This window comes from Mus caroli, unplaced genomic scaffold (genome assembly GCF_978045245.1).
Source record: "Mus caroli unplaced genomic scaffold, Mus_caroli_1 scaffold_11, whole genome shotgun sequence".
Classification (NCBI taxonomy): Eukaryota; Metazoa; Chordata; class Mammalia; order Rodentia; family Muridae; genus Mus; species Mus caroli.
The window spans coordinates 53,402,804-53,421,223 of NW_028227266.1; the positions used below are offsets into that span (position 1 = coordinate 53,402,804).

General features: G+C 44.8%; 2 protein-coding genes across 2 annotated transcripts in view; one reads left to right on the forward strand and one right to left on the reverse strand.

The window, feature by feature from the left end:
* Nrg4 (neuregulin 4) overlaps positions 1–1,055 on the reverse strand; it is a 109,207-nt gene extending 108,152 nt beyond the window's left edge. The window contains exon 1 of the mRNA XM_029481086.2: positions 853–1,055. The gene's annotated coding sequence lies outside the window, so the exon portion shown is untranslated. The remainder of the gene's footprint in view (positions 1–852) is intronic.
* A 148-nt stretch (positions 1,056–1,203) lies between these two features.
* The window catches only part of Tmem266 (transmembrane protein 266), a 118,943-nt gene continuing 101,726 nt past the window's right edge, over positions 1,204–18,420 (forward strand). The window contains exon 1 of the mRNA XM_021173267.3: positions 1,204–1,265. The gene's annotated coding sequence lies outside the window, so the exon portion shown is untranslated. The remainder of the gene's footprint in view (positions 1,266–18,420) is intronic.

An 18,420-nucleotide genomic window follows, 5' to 3' on the forward strand; every position in this document is an offset into this window, starting at 1 on the left:
GCATTTCTACTTTCCAGTCTATTTATGCCTAGAACCAGTAGGGGGAAATCCTGTCAAGCCAAATAACTTCTACAACTGTTTTCTCCAAGGACCCCCCCCCTCCCGAAATTAGACATTACAGATGGTTAAGAAATGTTGGTAGGTGAGGACTAAACAAAGACATACTTTTCCCTTCAGACGGCCAAATTTAGATGTACATTCCTTGTCTAGACATTTCTGTATCTATTTAAAAACTGATCCGAGCCCTTCAGGCGGTTCTATGTATGGTCTGGGTTTTAAAGCTTTCAATTCTAATTTCTACCGTTTTGCTAGTGGAAGAGTGGGAAGAGAAGGCAAGAAAGTCGCAGGGCGTTCCTGAAGGCCATGTGAACCTAACCAAATAGTGATTATTCTAGAGGGGAAGCCAATGGGGGAGAACCCCAAAGTCACTCAGGAACTTTGTGCCCTAGAGAAAGAAAGGTTTCCGATCTTAAAAGTATCTAACATAAAAAGGCCAAAACCTCAAAGGAAAGCGGCTATTTTTTAAAAACTGTTCACAGCAGTAGCTTTTTTTTTTTTTCCTTTTCACACGTTAGGGTTTTTTTTTTTTTTTACCCCCAGATTGCTCAGTCACTCTGTCTACTCTAGGCATTCTCAACCGGGACAGGCGCTTCAAAGGCAGAAAACTCTTCATTTACAATACACGACCAACACGCACAGTGTATCTGTCACGTGAGAATGTGATGGGGACCACCGAGGGGTGGGCAATGCCTTCAAAGGCTCCTTGGGGCAATGCACACACCAGGGACGGCAGGCAGAAACCTCCGAGGACACTGCGCGCCGCTACTCACTGCACAGTGTGTGAAAACGCACCCAGGGCGGTACCGTGGGACCGCAGGCGCCCGCCCGCCCTCGGCCGAACCAGCCAGCCTCCGCTTCGGGCTCCTGCCCCCCGTCACCCGCGCCACGAGGCCCGCTTGCCCTTCGCCGGGGGTGACTGCCCACACGCGGCCCCCGCTGGTCGCAGTTTCCTAGACAGCCGCGCGGCCCCTCTGCAGCCTCCTGAACGCGCGAGCGGGAGCGGGCAGCGAGAGCGCAGGCGCGGGCCCGGGAGCGCCGCCGTCCCGAAAGCGCGTGCGCGCGCGCTCGAGCGGGGTGGGCGGAGGGGCGGAGGGAGCGGCGGGGCCGCGAGGGGGCGGGGGGGGGGGGGCGGAGAGGGGAGCCCCGGGAGCGGGAGCGCGGGCCCGGCGCTGCAGAGCAGAGCGAATCCTGAGCTCCGGCAGCAGGTACGTGTTCTTGCAGCCGGCAGCCGCCGGGGCTTCCCCGGCTGTGGCCGGGGCGGGCGGGTGAGGGAGGCAAGGGTAGGGGCCGGATCGTGGTTTGCAGGGTGACTGCCCTGGAGGACTAGGATCCTGCAGCTGACCTTCATGTCCCGGGCTGGGGAGCCGGACGACCATCCTCTGGGCAGCACGGGGTCTTCAGATCCAGACTGAGGATGTGCTTGTCACATGCTTCTTATTTATTTTTGCAAACTGTCCTGGTTCGGGTCCAGCTGCAGATGCCTTCCCTCCTATTCTTTGCCTCTGTGTGCCATCTTGCATTTATTAATAAAACATGAAAGCTGGGGGTGCGGGAGGTTTGCTTCTAAGGGGAATCCCATTGCAGTATAGCAAGTGGACGCCTATTTTCGGTTTTCAGACGTGGTGTAGAGGTGGAAATCCCACACCCTAGGGATTTGTGGCTTTGCTGGTCGTGACCACTTCCTAGTGGGCTTCCCCGGTTTGTCGCTAGGTGCCCCAGTGGCAGGATGGACGGTCTGGAAAGGATGGAGGGTTTCATGTCAGCCTGGCGTACTGTTCGGAGGACAGGTGCAGACAGTTCCCTGCTTGCTAACTTGCCAGGGAGGTTTAAACCCAGGAAAGAAATTCTTTCTAAATTGTTAATAGGAGGCCTTGAATTGAGTATCTGAGTCTTGCCTACTCAGACTCATCGCGGTTTTGCATCTGAAGCCGATTAAAGCTAGCCACCTGTTGGAAGTCAGACCCCATACTCCATTCTGTTTCATAGTCACCAATACTGAAATAATGAGGTCCATAAGACCCCATTCTATCCTCTTTAAATGTGTTGCCTGCCAATTCTTTCTTTTCAAATAAATTCTTATTTTTTCCATTATATAGTTTAGACTGAAATATGATTTATTTATATTCCATATACATACATCACCATATTCTAAGCACTAGGTTTCTCTTCAGTGTATATTATCTATTTCCCTAGCTTTAACTTGGCTGTGAAGAAGAGTGGGGAAAGTGGACTGTATGTAACTGCTTCCCTATGGCCCTCCCCCAGGAATAATATAGTGAAAAGAACAGAAAGAGCTGGAAGCACAAAATGAAAATGACTCGAAAGCTGTGGGGATCCAGCAGCTGGACTGTGGTACCACATTAAACCAGGAGATGTACTTGTATGGGCCCAGTGCTGAGCTAAACGCCATTTGTGGCTGATTTCCTTGGGTCTTCACTGCAAGGCTGTCATCTCTGTGTTGGAGATGAAGAAGCTGGCACTTAAAAGGTTAACTGACTTACCCAAGGTCGCACAGCCAGGAGCAGGGTAAAGATCCAGCTCATCTGCCTCACACTGGATTGCAGATTGCAGGGCGCTGGGGGCTCAGCATTCAACTTCAGTGTTGCTACCCCATCCATCTTTTCATTAAGATCGGGTTCACGTGTGAGCGCATAGGCCCTGATGCAATTTTCCATTTCACAGATCCCGTACCAATTTTGTGGCTTTCCAAGATGAGAAACTGGTGTTCATGAGTGGCACCGTGTGTAATTTCTTTTGTGGTGACACTGAGCCTATTTTTAAACACAGGGTCCAAGGCATCCTGCATTGAAACTACCTCACATGATCAATTATGTTCAGTTTAAACCCACAAAGTACCTACAGATCATGTGGGTGCTGGCCTACTCTTCACACCCTTGCCCCGCCCTACCTGTTTGAGCACCATCTCTTGCTGTCACTGCTGGTCGTCACTCCACTGTCTTGTCACACTTGTGGGTGCTATGAGGGGGTAAAGGACTCCATGCCAGCCACGTGGCACAGTCTGGTGTCTACAACCATGGCAACTATTCACTAAAAGCTCTTAGAATGTATCCATTTGACTATGGATATATATATATATATATATATATATATATATATATGCATATATATATATATATATAATCTCTCTTTTCACAAGTGCATTCTTACAGCTCAGGTGTTGGACTTGGTTACACATTTGTAGCAGTTTTCATGGACTTACAAGCTGTTATAGTTTCGTGAATGGAAAATTCACCTAACGGAGCTGCTAGATTTTATACTCAGGCTGTGCAATGGAGCTAGTAGTGAGAAAGGTATGGTTGAACTTAGAGAATTAACTGGAAAGCACATCATATGGAAGACACAGCTTTTAATGATGCACACACTGGCTATGATAGATAACAGTAAGCGAGATATATAAAATTGTTTACTCTCTAAGTTCTAAAAGCTGTTTTCCTTGGACATGAGCCTGGTTTGAGCAGAATGTTACCTCCATCACGATACTGACGTCTACTGATAGCAGACAATTTGTATAGAAGATTTGCCTTTTAGAAAAGACTCCGTTTTGGAATAATTCAATTTCCAGTGCTTATGGAAATGCTGAGGTGGAGTTTTTCTGCCCTGGAGATTTCCAGCCTATGGTCAGAAACTCGGGATGAGTCCTGACAGCACTGAGAAGAGGAAGCAGAAAGAGAGGTGTTGCTGATTTCTGGGGAAGCAAAGGGCTCTCTTTCCCTTGGGAAGTGTCAGGATTGTCTCCAGGAAGGAATCTCATAATTGCCAAGCACGAGGTAGACTGGTTGCCTTCCATGCAAACAGCATTTTATGTAATGCACAGATGAGCTCACAGGTCAACTCGGGAACTGTAAACAAGCAAACAACCGAATATTCTGGACTATGTCTTCCTTTCTTGAAACATTTTTAAACTTGGAAAAAGCCATGCTGGCCATTATGAAGGCATCTGTGTGACTTTTTTATTCCTCTCACGGAGAGTGAACATTTCAGAGGGGAGAGGAAGGACTACCATTTTCATGCTACATGTTTGGCTGTAACTGGTTATTGTGCATGTTTTAATGCATTGGTGAACAAGACGCTGTGAGCTGTCTTGTGCTGGCTGACCATGCAAGTTATTTAGTTAGGACATAGAGTTTCACTTATTTCCCTTAGTTTAGTGTTTTTAAATGAAAAAAAGATTTAGTGCCAATACCGTGAATCACAGAAATTCATAGATAGTTTATATGGAAGGACTTTCATTTCATTGGTTTCTGCTTTTGCTCTTGAGGGGAGCTATACCAAGGATTTCCCATCCCCTCAATGGTTCAAATGGAACAAGCTGGGGTCATGGATGCTGGCCGAGGACCATCTCAGAACTCATTTGGGACCTTCTGTGGTTGAGATCTCATCTCAGGATCCTAGAACTCCCTAGAAGTTCCTGAAGTTGGATCATAGCAACCTATCTTAGGATGAAGTCTATATAGAGCAGACCAGAAAGCTAATTCCCCTGCATCAGTTAACACTGGCCTATGCTACGATTTTTTTTTTCAAATGTAATAAATGTTCATGGTAGAATGTTCAGTCGTTTTTTAAAAAAAGGAAAATTGAAAGTCTTTGATAATGCTATTACTAGTAGCCCCCATTAACAGCTTGGTGTGGACTGTTCCAGATTTTTAAGTACAGAAACTAAAATGTTATTTTCTTACAACTACTATTTTCATAGACAAATAGATCTTTTCAGTTTGTTTTCTTGCACCTGCCAATACATCTTTGATGTCTGAGAGGCCCTTGAATGGCCAGCTTCTAAACACTTTCATTCCCACTCAGTGGGAAGAGCCCTACAACTAGGGAAAGGCTGTGGGAACTGATGGGTGTTATGGTAGGAAGCTGATATGTGCTGGGTCCGGGTGGGGAGTTTCATATTCCATGTCTCTTTGCAGTTACCCTTTGTGGTCTGGTATACAGATGAGGAGCTGGGAGCCCCAAATACGCAACACAGGAACAGACCTGATATCCAGGCTGTGTCAGTGAGACTCAGACCCTGGGCTAGGAACAGACCTGATTTCCAGGCTGTGTCATTGTGACTCAGACACTCGGTTTTTCCTTTCTCAGCTCTGATTGTAGGGTGAAGTGGTCTCTGCCTCTTTGTTCTCTGACCTTCCATCCCAATCCTTCCTCTCTACCCATACTAGCCTCTCTGTTGTTTCTCTGCCTCCGGGTCTTGGCTATAATAGGTTTTATCCCAGGAACGCTCTTCCTGCAGGTTCTGAAGGCTCACTTCTTTACCTCCTTGAGGCTTTGCTTAAAGTCTAACTGTGCCTTCAAAAGCCCTTAGCTTTTCTTCCTGTCTCGTCTGCATTCATAACACCCCCTAGCACACAGCATTAAGTCTTCCTTGAGTTAATATCCATCTCCTCCATGGAACGAACACTACAGAGGCAAAGGTTTTGCCTGTCCTTACTCTCCTATCCCTGGAACTGTGGAAATGGGGCCGACAACTCACGGTGGCACCCTCGGATCCCTTCAGCTTCCCACATTTCTTGTTTTCATTAGCGGTGGCTCTCACTGTTCCCTGCAGTGGCTTTATATGTTCCTTACAGCAACACCAAGGAACATGCAAAAAGAATTAGGGAAAATGGTCTTTCTTTTGCTCCAATTCTGTAAAAGAGGCAACTTGGGAGAATCAGGCAGTGTAGAGATGGAGAGGAAGTCCCTGAGAGTTGTTCTGAGGCTATGACGGGGCAGCAAAGCATAAGGAGAGGCCCATGACTGTGGGGATCTGGTGAGGCTTCCCCTCTACTTGGGCTGCACAGTGTTTCTGACGACTTCCAAAGAAGGAGACTCCAGAATGCTTTGCTGACCACCAAGTTTTCAGCCCGTGTCACTAAAAAGAAAATCTATGCTCACTCACGCCAGGCAGGCTAATCATCGTGCTCCCTGTGGTAACCGGCTGCATTGTTTAGACATTAAATAGCTGTTGGTGTCTTTCCTGTTGAAGTTAGGGTTCGCTCTCACAGCACTTACCAGTTTGTCTGGGAAGTATGGTTAGCAATCATGAGGTAGAAGCAGCACACTCAGATTCCTTTGGCCAAACAAACCTGAATGTGCAGTTTGCAGGAGAACTGTTTGGGACAGAACAAAATTGTAGGCACTTTGGGGACTGATTCATACCTAGAACTCTATATAAGGAACTGTACTGGGGTGCTGAAGGGAGCTGACAGGCATGGAAAGAGGCTCCGATAAAGACCAACTCCCCTCTTCCTCTTGTCCTCTACCTCCTCTTCCTCGGCTGCACTCGTGGCTCTGAATTGTTTGCCCTAAGTAGACTTCCCTTTCAAAAGCTGCAGTCCCCCTAAACCTGTGTTTGATTTGCAATGGAAACTATCCAGTACCTGGCATGAAAACTGATAGCTGCCGTCCTAACCACTCATTAAAACAAAGGATCTGTCCCAGAATGTCTGTTTAGCAGCTCAGGTTTTTTAACTCAGACTGGTATCAGATAGATGTTCTCAGAGTGGAGCCCTGGTGCGATGGCTTTCTGATGCTTCCCGTCCTCAAAAGAGCTCCAAAGCAAGCTGTGTGGGTCTGAGGCAATGTCTTCCTCCCTAATAGTCTCCTTGGAAAGAGTTAAATTTTTTGCATTTACCTGCATGCAAAGCAGCTCATTGTCTCTTGCCATAATTACTAAAATGTGTTCTTTTTGAAAGAGTAGGATATTTCAAACCCTCGAATAAAGTTGAGGTTGCACCTCATCAGACTTGCTCCTTGAAACCTTCCTCCTGTCCTCCCTGCCAGTCCCTCTCCAAGGCTAGATTTGCTGTCCTCCTTGCCCCACGGGAGACTCCTGTCCTCACCTCTCTTCCCACAGAGCTCCAGTAAAGGTCACAAATCTGATAGCTGTTTCTCAGATTTCCTTCCTGATGGCTCAGCAACACCTGAGCCTGCTGCTGCTTCCTGGAAGCACTCTGTCCATCTGCCTCTTTGCACTTCCTGATCTGCCCCAGGTCAGTGTTGTTAAGGCCTGTGAGCTTTACCCTGGATCTAAATCCTGGCCCTTGTTCTTGCTCGCAGTGGAACTTGAATAGTTAATTGTCTCGGGTTCCCTGTGGAAGAGCTATGTCATGGCTTCGGGAATGAAGATGAAGAGAGCATGGCACGAGAGCAGCAGTCACTAAATGTCACCTTTGATCATTAATGCTTCCCTTGTATCTTTGGGGGAAAAATAAAACCCACTTTCCCCTCTAAGACTGGTTCTTGTTCGGTCTCCATCCAGCCCCTTCTTTGCAGTACATTCCCCACTGGGCCACTTTCACCTTGTCCTGCTATGCCCCACTTCACTGCCAGAGGGATAAAGAGGGCTGTGCCTGCCTGCATGCCTGCCTGCCTGCCGGGGAGCCACGAGTGCAGCCTGCTTTGTGACGTCAGCGTCCTCCCTTGGGCATGAAGCCTATCTCTCTGGCGGATCACAAATTACTCAAAAACATCAGCTGTGATTTATACTTCTCAAAAATAGCTTTCTCAGCATTCTGCCCAATACTTTAAACACAGTAGGATTTTTAACTCCTATCTTTTATCCGCTAAGACACTGTAGTTTTATATGAACCTTCTAAAAAAAAATCCTTCTTTCTAAATTGACGCCTGTATTGATCGGTTCTGGAGTCCGTGCAGGCTTCATAGGAGAAAACCAAGTCAACAGTGCCAGGAGAGCAAACCCGAGAACCTTGTGGAATGTAGAGGTATGTACAGAAATAACTAAAAACGATGGGAGTACAGGGAATGACTTCATACTTTAAAAGGTAGCTTGACGTCTTTGCAGCCTATGAAGCTACTTTTACAGTGTTTAGAGTTTTGCTTTTGTTTGTATGTTGTTTTCTATCCCAATCCTTTCTACCGTCAGGATAAAATGAACGCTAAGGGTTCAAGCAACACACCCACCAGCCCTCACACTTGACACAGACCTCCTCTGAGTCGCTCTGTTCTGGGCCTGCATTCCTCCTCTGTGCCAAGTAAAGACGACATTAAAGTTAATAGATGGGATAGCCACTTTAAAAAGAAAAAAGTTGAGATGTCCTAGTTGGTAAAATAGCTACAGGACAAACAGACACAAGGACTTGTGTTCAGATCCCCAGTACCTATGCAAACAAACACCCCCCCAAAACAAACAACAAACAAACAAACAAACCAATGGACAAAGTCATGATCATTTGTAATCCTCATGCAAGGGGCCGAAGTGGAGACTGGCCAGCCCCTGGGGCTTCCTGATCAGCCAGTCCAGCTAATCAGTGAGCACTAATTCAAGTGAGTGATCCGCCTCACAAAATAAGGTGGGGTCCAACTGAGCCCACTTGAGGAAGTAGACAGACAGACAGACAGACAGACACACACACACACAAATCTAATCCCATTACTAGTGTGCTCAGTTGGAATAAAGGCTAGTGTGTGTGTAGCCTTTTTCATCAGTATATGCATTATCTCTGAGGTCATAAAAACCAGACTTTCTTCTCAGTTGTCAGTCTTCTCCAATAAAGTGTATCACTGGGTGTATCAATCATACTCCAGGGCAGGCCCCGTTCCCAGGAGTGACCAACACAAAATGAACTCAACGGTCTTTTTTTTTTTTTTTTTTTTTTTTTTTGTACTATTAATCTGTTGCCTGTTTGTTTGGATTTTCAATTTTTTTTTGTTTGTTTGAGGTTTTTTTGGGGGGTGGGGTGGGGTGCTGGGACTTTTTTGTTTGTTTGTTTGTTTGTTTGCTTGTCCTAAGAGAGGGAGAGAAAGATCACATGCATAAAGTTGGATGGTAGAGAGATGTGTAGAATCTAGGAAGAGTTGAGGGAGAGAAAAAACATGATTTAATATATTGTGCGAAAAAAATTAATTAAAAATCATACAACAAGAAAGAAAAAAAGTCAGGCTGGAGAGATGGCTCAGCAGTTAAGAGCCACTGTCTGCTCTTCCAGAGGTCCTGAGCTCAATTCCCAGCACCTACATGGTGGCCCACAACCATCTGTAATGGATCCGATACCCTCTTCTGATATCTGAAGACAGCTACAGTGTACTCATGCACATACAATGCATAAATCTTTTTTAAAAAATCAAACAACTTTCTCTCTCTAGCCCTAGAGGATCCTAAGGGCCAGGCTCCTTGCATCATGAGCCTTCAAGGTGAGCTTCCCTACTGAAGCACTGTCAGCAGCCTGGGCCATGTGACCCATTTGCACAGGGTCATCCTGTGCTTTACCCAAGATGTTTAATTCCACCCCTGGTCCCTGCCACTTGATGCCAGTAATTCTGTCAACCCTCCCCAAATATGATTACCAAAAAATTTCCCCAAATTACCATCTGTTTTGTGGGGTCTAAAATCTTCCTCAAATGAGACCCTCAGGGTCACTACAGAAAATTCATCCATGGTCTGGATTGTAAACTATAGAGTTTGGGCAGTTTGGGTCAACTGAAGATTGTAACTAATGTGTGGGATACATTTATTTTAGAAATTTGAAATAGCATTGGTGTTTCTAAACCATGCATAGGTTATATCACAAATAATGATATGTAAATAAAGCAGCTACAAAATTGAGACCATCTTAACTCCCAAAGTACTTAGATCCGGCTGCAACAACGTATTCCAGGAATACTGCAGCCATTCTTAGGGTGTTATATTTGGGCATTTCAAGTGTATAAAATACAGTCAGGATTGTAATAATAAGTTTATCAAACTAAAAATAGTATTTCAGCAGAACTCTAAGTGGTTTACAATTTTTAAAAAATTTTATTTGACCTGTGGAATGCTGGCTCAGCTCGCCAGTTTTTTCTTGACCAAAGAGCTACTCCAAGACAGCACTTCAAGGACTTCAGGGGTGAAGAATGAATGACAGGGTGCTTTGTGCTCTAGTGAAATGCCACAATTGCTCAGTAATCTTCATGGCTACTCGAAAATATGGCTGCAGACTTGTGATGTGGAGCGCATCTCCAATTGAGGGTCACCATTATATTCTTTCCAAAGGCAGTTGCAGAAATCGCACACCACACCCAAAGACTGTGACAGTTAAATATGTGCTTGCTAGAAAACTTTAAGACTCCGTCCTCGGAAGAAACCTGCTTTGGCTGAAGATTAACTTTAGCTTGCTTGTTGCCTTTGGGAAAGGAAAGCACACATTGAAGACTTGCCGTGTGCTCTCGACCCAGGCATCTGAGATAACTTGATGCATTTTCTCCCAAGATCAAAGGGAGAGCAGGTGTCTTCATGGTAGCATGGCCATAGACATAACATAGCCCAAGGTGGCTTTAAATTTATGATCCTCCTGCCTCCACCTCTGCAGCATATCCTACTAGGTGAATAAAAGAGCTTGGAGCTAGATAACTGACTGAATATTTGATTTAGACCAGATGAGGTCTTGTTAATACCTAACCATCGGGCGTGGTTCTAGCACGTGTGAGTGGGCAGAAAGCTACAGAAACTGTTGAAGCCTCTCGTCTTCAAGGCGAGAGGAGAGGAGAGCATTGTAGACAGCATGAGGACAAAGGCAGGGGAAAATGAAGCCATTTCTAGTTTTCACTCTTACACGCTGACTGGTACTAGTTCCTCCCCATTTCCCAAGCTGATATAAGAATGCCTCACTTCATACATAGCACGCCTCATGCTTTTCTTCTTTAAACAAAGTCTCATGTCAACCAAGCATGAGAGCATCTGTCTTTCAAGCAGTTCAGAGTATCACTAGCAATATAGAATCATAAGGTTTGTACATTGTTTTAAAATTTTCTTTTAGACTTATTTATTTTATATATATATGATTATTTTTCCCTGCATGTATGTATGTGTACCGTATGCTTGCCAGGTACCTTCAGGGGTCAGAAGAAGATGTTGGAACCCTAAGAACCAGAATTCCAAATGGTTGTGAGCCACCATGTGATAAGCCTGGGTCTTTTGCAAGAACAAATGCCCTTAACCACTTAACCATCTCTACAGCCCCGATACATTGTTTTTAAAAATATAATACAAGCTGAGTAGTGGTGGTGCACGCCTTTAATCCCAGCACTTGGGAAACAGAGGTAGGTGAATTTCTGAATTTGAGACCAGCCTGGTCTACAGAGTGAGTTCCAGGACAGCCAGGGCTACACAGAGAAACCTTGTCTTGAAAAACAAAAAACAAACAAAAAAGATATATATAAAATAGAGTACACAACAGTATAATTATAACTTTAATTAGCAGTCAAAATACTCATGTGACTTGCTTTAAGATTTATTTAAAAAATTTAAAGAAAAAATAAAAAAATTATTAATTCTTTGAGAATTTCATAGTATCTATTTTAATTAAATTCACACCAACACCTCCCAAATCTACTCCCTAGCCCCCAATTTTGTGTTATTTATTTTTTTATAACCTGTTGACTCGCAGTTTGTGCTGATTGTATACTTCTGGATATGGGGCCATTTGCTGGAGCGTGATCAGGAGCTATATCCTTAAAGAAAGCTGACAGCAGCAGCGTCTTTCTTCTCCCAACAGCCTCACCTCTCTGAAGCCCCTCAGTTTGGGGCAGAGGCTCACAAACCCCTTCCTACTCCACGACAGCATGTTGGCTGGCTTGATTTTGTTCAGGATCATAAGTACAGAGATCCTGTACTCTGTTTTGGCCTGGCCATCCCCAGTCTCTGGCTCTTACAGTCTGCTCCCTCTTCTGTGACGGTCACTGAGCCTTGGGGTGTGATAGAGATGTCATATTGATCTCTCCACTGACATTTTTTATTCTCTGCACTTTGACCAGCTGCAGTTTTCTATGTTAACCACCATCCACTACACCAAGGAACTTCTCCGATGATGTACGAGAATTAAGCTTAATCTACTGGGGTAGACTACAAATTTAGAGGGCAGTTTGATACTGTATCCATAAAGTAGACTAACAACTGCAACAGTAGGTATACCTCTAGGGCCTGTGAGCTCCCCAAGCGTGGGCTCATGGCTATATTTACAGCACAAGGCATGTGTTTCCTCTTAAGGTGGGCGTTAAATCCAGCCAGGAAGAAGCTGGTTTCCCCAATAGCATTTGTACCACTATTGCACACATGTGCACATCTTACCACACTGCTCATGACTGCAGCTCACCAGGTTCACAGCTGGATAAAATGATTACAATTTCCTGCCAGCAACCTAGTACTGTGAACGCCAGCTAGGAAGGAGAAAGCTATAGTACAAACTTAATCGTTCCATGTCTGTGACCAATTTGTATGGCATCTTCAGCAACACAGTCTTAACTATCTAGTTCTAGTGGACAAGCCAGAGCCGTGCAGTATTCTGTGTTGTGGGGGTGTCCCCAGAACAGTATGATTTACTTCAGTATATTTATTCACTTTATTGTAGCAATATATAACTGTACTTGCAGTACCTCCAAGATACGTCTGTACCTGAAAAGGAGCGCTAGCCTAAAGCATCAGGATTCCTGGAATCTAGTCTCAGCTTTTCCACAAACTAGAGGTACAACTTCAGACAAGTCACCTGACTTTTCTAGGTCCTGGCCATCCTCATCCAGTGATAGAAGTGAGCTTTGTGATTTAAGTATCCAAACATAATTCCTCCACTCTTTTAAACTACACAGGGCCATAAAACAGCAGGACAAAATAATTGACACAAGTGAGCTGGTTTTACAAATTGTATTTCTGTTATATTTGTTGGAAGACTCAAGTATTGATGAATGGCATTTGGCAGGAAAAAAACTTTAGTCTATCTGAAATCCTTAATTAGACACTGTACATAGCTTTGTACCTTGGACATGTCAAAGGATACCACATTGTCAATGACACATGATGGAGAGAGTCAGAAGTTTGCTGCAGCTTGTTCATCTGGGGATGATTGGCTTGTGTCAGAGACATAGCACCCACCGAGTCTGCTCTAAAAACCTGAGTTCCAGCTGGGCAGTAGGTATTGGACTGCACACCTTCAATTCCATCACTGGAGAGGCAGAGGGAGAGAGGCAGAGAGGCAGAGGCAGAAGCAGGTAGACATCTGAGTTCAAGGACAGCCTGGTCTTCAGAACAAGTTCCAGGACAGCTAGGAATACACAGAGAAGCCCTGTCTCACAAAACCTAAATAAACAAATAAATAGGAAGACAAGGAATAAAGAAAACCTGAGTCCTTCTAAAGGGTTAAAGGACTCATATCCAGTTCCTAGATACAAGTCCTCTGTCACTGAGCATACTCAGTGGGAAGTGTGAGGGCCGCAGGTGCTTTCCCACTGACGTTGTTTATAGTTAAATACTATTGTCACCCTGGGTGTGAGGTGTTTGTTTTATGCACATGTGCATGTATGTGACAATGTATGTGGAAACCAGAAGTCCATATCAAGTGTCTTCCTCAGTCTCTCTCTACCTTAATTTTTGAGTTAGAGTCTCTTTCTTCTGCTGGAACTTAAGCTTGCTGATTTGTCTTGATTGACTGGCCAGCAAGCCCCAGGGATCTGCCCATCTCTACCTTCCCAGTGCTGGGATTATAGCTGTGAGCCACCATGTTTAGCTCTTACATGGATGGTGGATTCTCAAGCTTGCTTAACAAACAATTCATCAGCTGAGCCGGCTCCTCAGCTCCCACAGGTGTAGCTAGCTTCTTGTGAGACAGTTTCATATATCCCAGGCTGGCCTTGAACTCACTCTGCAGTTGAAGATGACCTTGAATTTCTTACCCTCTTGCCTCTGTCTCCTGAGTACTGAGGTTAGATGTGTGTATCACCACACCTGGCTTAGGGGATGCTGGGGGTAGAACCCAGGGCTTCATGCATGCCCTGCAAACACTTTACCAACTGAGCTGTATCTCAAGCTCTGTGTGTAGGAAGGGCAAAGGAGAGCATTGAGCATCCTCCCTATCACTCTCCACCTTTTCCTTGCAGACAGGCCCCTCATGGAACCTCGGGCTCACTGTTTTTCTGGCTAGGTTGGCTGGCCAGCCAGCCAATGTGATTCTCCTGTCTCTGCCTCTTACCTGACCTGACAAACACTGGAGTTGGAGGCTTTCTACATGGGTGTGGGATCCAAACTCAGGTCCCTATATTTACACAGCAAATTCATTTTCCCACTAAATCTCCCGAGCCTACAATGTTTTTTTTTTCAAATATGATTACCTATTTTACCTATATGTATATTACCTATATATTATGGATATATCTATAATACCTATTGACAGTTATTGCTACTGTTATGGATACTACCTGTTATTGAATGATTTTAAATTATTTTTAATTGTGGTAAAACACTTATAAAGCTCAGCAGTCCAACCACTGAATTCAGTGGTATTTAGTGTATTTATAGCACTATGCAATCATCATCACCATCCAAGCCCAGAAGTCTCCATCTTGCAGAACTGAGACTTTGCTCATTAACTACACATACTCTGTTCCTTTACGGCTTTGTGTTATTGATATCACAAAGTACCTCTTCCTAGTATATGTTATAGTAGGCTTTAATGCTTTCTGTTTAGTTCAGCTTAATAACTTGCCAAGAACAACAAAAAGGCCTGTGTAATGAGAATGCTGAAACTCAGAAGACGGAGAAGGAAATGGGAAAAGGAACTTGTAGGGCTGTGCTGACCCCATGGACAGTGTGAAGCTTGGAAATATGATGGGGGTGTTATTAGAGTGTTGGGGGCAGGGGAGTGAAATGACTGAAGTTGTCTTAGGGTCATGGGGATGCCATGGAGGATGGTCTCATAGGGAGGCAACAGAGGAACAGCTGGACTCAGCAGCCTGGGTAATACCAAAGGTGACTTGGCTATAGGGATGCCTGTGCCAGTGGATCAAATGCTTGGAATCTGGGTACATTTTGAAGGTGAAGCCCACAAGGCTTGCTGATAATTGGGTTTGAGGCGGGCCTCATAGTTTTGGGGGAATGACCAACCAGAGGGATGAAATTGCCATTTATTGATGTGGAGACAGAGGAGGAGGAGATGTTAAATGGAGGAAATGAGGGGTTCTGTTTCAATCATGTTACATTTCACAGTCTATTAGAGATCTAATTGAAGATGTCAAACAGGCAGTTGAATACGCAAGTCTGGATTTCAGGGAGAAAACGGGGCTGGAGTCAGACATTTTAGAGATGATATGCAGGTGACATTTTAAGATATGGGTTTGAATGAACTTTCCTGGGGCAAGAAAGAGAAGATAGTTGGGGGAAAGGGTTACAGTCATGAACCCTAAGGCATGTCAGTGTTCAGAGGTCAAGGGGAAGACCCAATGATGGAAAGTAAGGCAGAACACCCAATGAGGGAAGAGATTAACACTAGATGGTGTGGTCTCCTGAGAGCCATGTCAATGAAGCTCTTCAGGGAGACGAGTGATCAGCTGTGTCTAAAGTGGATTATTACAGGATTGAGCATTATATTTAGCAGTGGCTTATGTTGAGACAAACCTGCAGACACCATAGTCTGTGTCTGTCTGATGACATGACTAGGCAGGGACACCCGCATCAAGCAAGTCCACTTCATTTTGTTGCTACAGTAATTTGGCCGAAGTTTATCAAACACCATTTGCCTTGTGTTCGTCTCTGAACTAAGAGTGATCAAAATGAGTCACATCACAGCTCTGGACCTCAACACAGGTTAGTAACCTAAGAGTGGCACTTCGGAATTCCTGAGCTGAGCCTCCTAGGTCCTGGGGCTCTGCTTTCAGATATCTATGTACATTTTTCAAAGGGGGGCTCTATTTTGTCCCTGCCTAAGCCTGGTACTGAGAAGGTGGTTCTTTAAGCTCGCTATTTTTCCTTCTTAAAAATCAATGCTTTACTTCTCGATAGAAAACTACCTTCCCTGTTCCTGTTTTCCCAGCTATATAAGGAAATTTCCCTTCCTAACAGGATGTTAAACACACTCTGATATATATATGTGTGTGTGTGTGTGTGTGTGTGTGTGTGTTGTATACATACATATATAGAGAGGGGGGGAGACATAAATACAGTCTGCTGACTCCATTTAGTGCTGCTTTTATGTGGATGTTTTAGGGCTGACCACTTTATATTAGATAACTAGTTAAAGAGCTCTTCCCTGGGGAGAGCTTCCTCTCCCTCTCAGCTGTAATTAATTGTCTGTATCCCTTCATCCACAGGTGGGGCCTTGTGAGAGTGCCCCTACTCATAGCCAATAGTAATTTAACAAACATATTTTGTGCACTGTTATGGCCACTGTGAAATATCTTCACCCCACAGGCTCATGTGTTTGAACACTTGATGTACAGCTCCTGGGTGTTTGGAAGATTCTGGAGTCTTTGGGTTGGGAGGTAGAACGTCCAGAAGGGGATCAGAAGGATGGGCCCAGCTTTTCTGCACCGACTTCTGTTTCCTAACCCATCAAGATGAGTAAGTTGCAGTGTAGGCTGCATAGACTGACCAAGCACCACGTTCTCTCTGCCATGATAGACTGATGTCCTCTTAAGCCATGGGCAAAATAAACCTATCCTTATGTAAGTTGTCACACTGAGAAAAGTAGCAAGCACATTGAGTCTCTAGAAAGGTTTCCTTTCCAGGAAGTTTACCGTGTCTTAGTAGAGATTGCATCCAGAGGCAGGGCAGGAAGACCTCAGAGAAAGGCATAGGCAGAAAGAGGTAAGTGTCTGGAGGGTCTCTGAGAAGGGGAACATTAGATGGGATGGAGCCTCAACAAGTAGAAGGGACCAGGGAAGATAATTTATTCAGCAAAGTGCTTGCCTTGCAATTGTGACAAGCTGAGTGTAATTTTAAAACTCATGGAAAAGGCTGGGTGTCCAATGCATACTTAAAATACAAGTGCCAGGAAGGTGGAAGGAAGTGGATCCCTGGAGCTGGGTGTGGCCACCCAGCCCAGTTTACTTGGTGAGCCAAGCCAGTGAGAGCCTCAAGTCATCTCAAAATTAAAAGCCACGTGCCTAAAGAACAAGACCAAAGACTGCCCCTTGCCTCCACATGCACGTGCACATGAATCTGCTAAGTGCATGTGTGTGCACGTGTGAGTGTGAGGTAGAAAGGATTGAATGTGAGATATGATCATATGAGCTCACTTGAGATCATAGTTAAAGATAGTGTTAAGCCTGGCTCTCATGCTACTCCCAGGTTAGCCTAAAGAGACAACATCAGTGTCAGATGGCTCTCCTATATTGTGGATATGAGAAACTTAGTTTGAGGGGTCTGTGGCATAATGTCTAGGATTACCTTTTAGGAGAGTGCTCAGGGGTAAGAGCATGGGGTGGTAGTAAGGGGGGAATTTGGAAATAAGTTACCTTGATGTATATGCTCATGTTCATGCATGCACAAGATATGGAGGACATGTCAAACAGATAAGGGGGCTAGTGAGATGGCTCATCAGCTACAGGTACCTGAGTGTGATCCTGGCGACCTACACGGTAGGAGAGACAGACGCCCCCAAGCTGTCCTCTGCCTTCCATAGATAAGCCCTGCCATGCACACATACAGTTTTTTAACTAAAAAACAAACAAACAAACATACTTGGTAATGTCCCAATGTCAAAATTTATGTAACATAATGAATTTCAAAAATGAATTTCTGTCCTCTCTGTGTCCAAGGCATTGTAAAGACCTTAGACTTACACGTCACAGTTGTTAGAATGTTAAAACTTGTGAATTTGGAATAAGGGTCACTGAAGATGTGATCAAATTATGGATTTGAGAGAGAATTCTTCACCATCAGATGAGCTATAAATACTTTTAGAAGTATCCTTGTAGAAGAGAGGCATAGGGGGCCTGGAGAGATGGCTGAGTGGTTAGGAGCACTCACTGCTCTTCTGAAAGTCCTGAGTTCAATTCCCAGCACCCACATGACAGCTCACAATTGTCTGATGCCACCTTCTGGTGGGCAGATAGATGTACACACAGACAAAGTACTCACATACATGAAATATATACAAAAATAGAAGAGAGACATGAAGAGCTTTGGTGCAGTAGAGATGGCACTGTGGCTGTGGAGACAGAGATTGGTACAGCTAGAACCACCAGAAGCTGTATGGAGAAAGTAGCAGGTTCTCCCCCAGAACCAGGAGGGACCCCAACCCTACTGACACCTTGACATACATTTGTGACCTTTAGAACCATGAGACAATATCTGCTGCTTTCAGCCACCAAAGTAGCAGTGGCCTTTATAAGTGTCACAAAACTCCAATATAGCCAATGTTAGTTCTAATGTGAGTGGAGGAACCCGTACCTTTATCAAAGAGATCTGATCTGTAATTCTTGAGGAAGTCACATTCCGAGCATAGTTGTAATGTAGCAGCAGTTACTTGACACTCTGTCTAGAGGAGAGTTCCTTGGGTGGAAGTGGGCACCTTGCCCCAGAACATAGAGAAACCAAAGAGCCATCAGTCTACAGTGAATGCCACAGATGCTGGAGGCCTGGAGACACACCCTGCT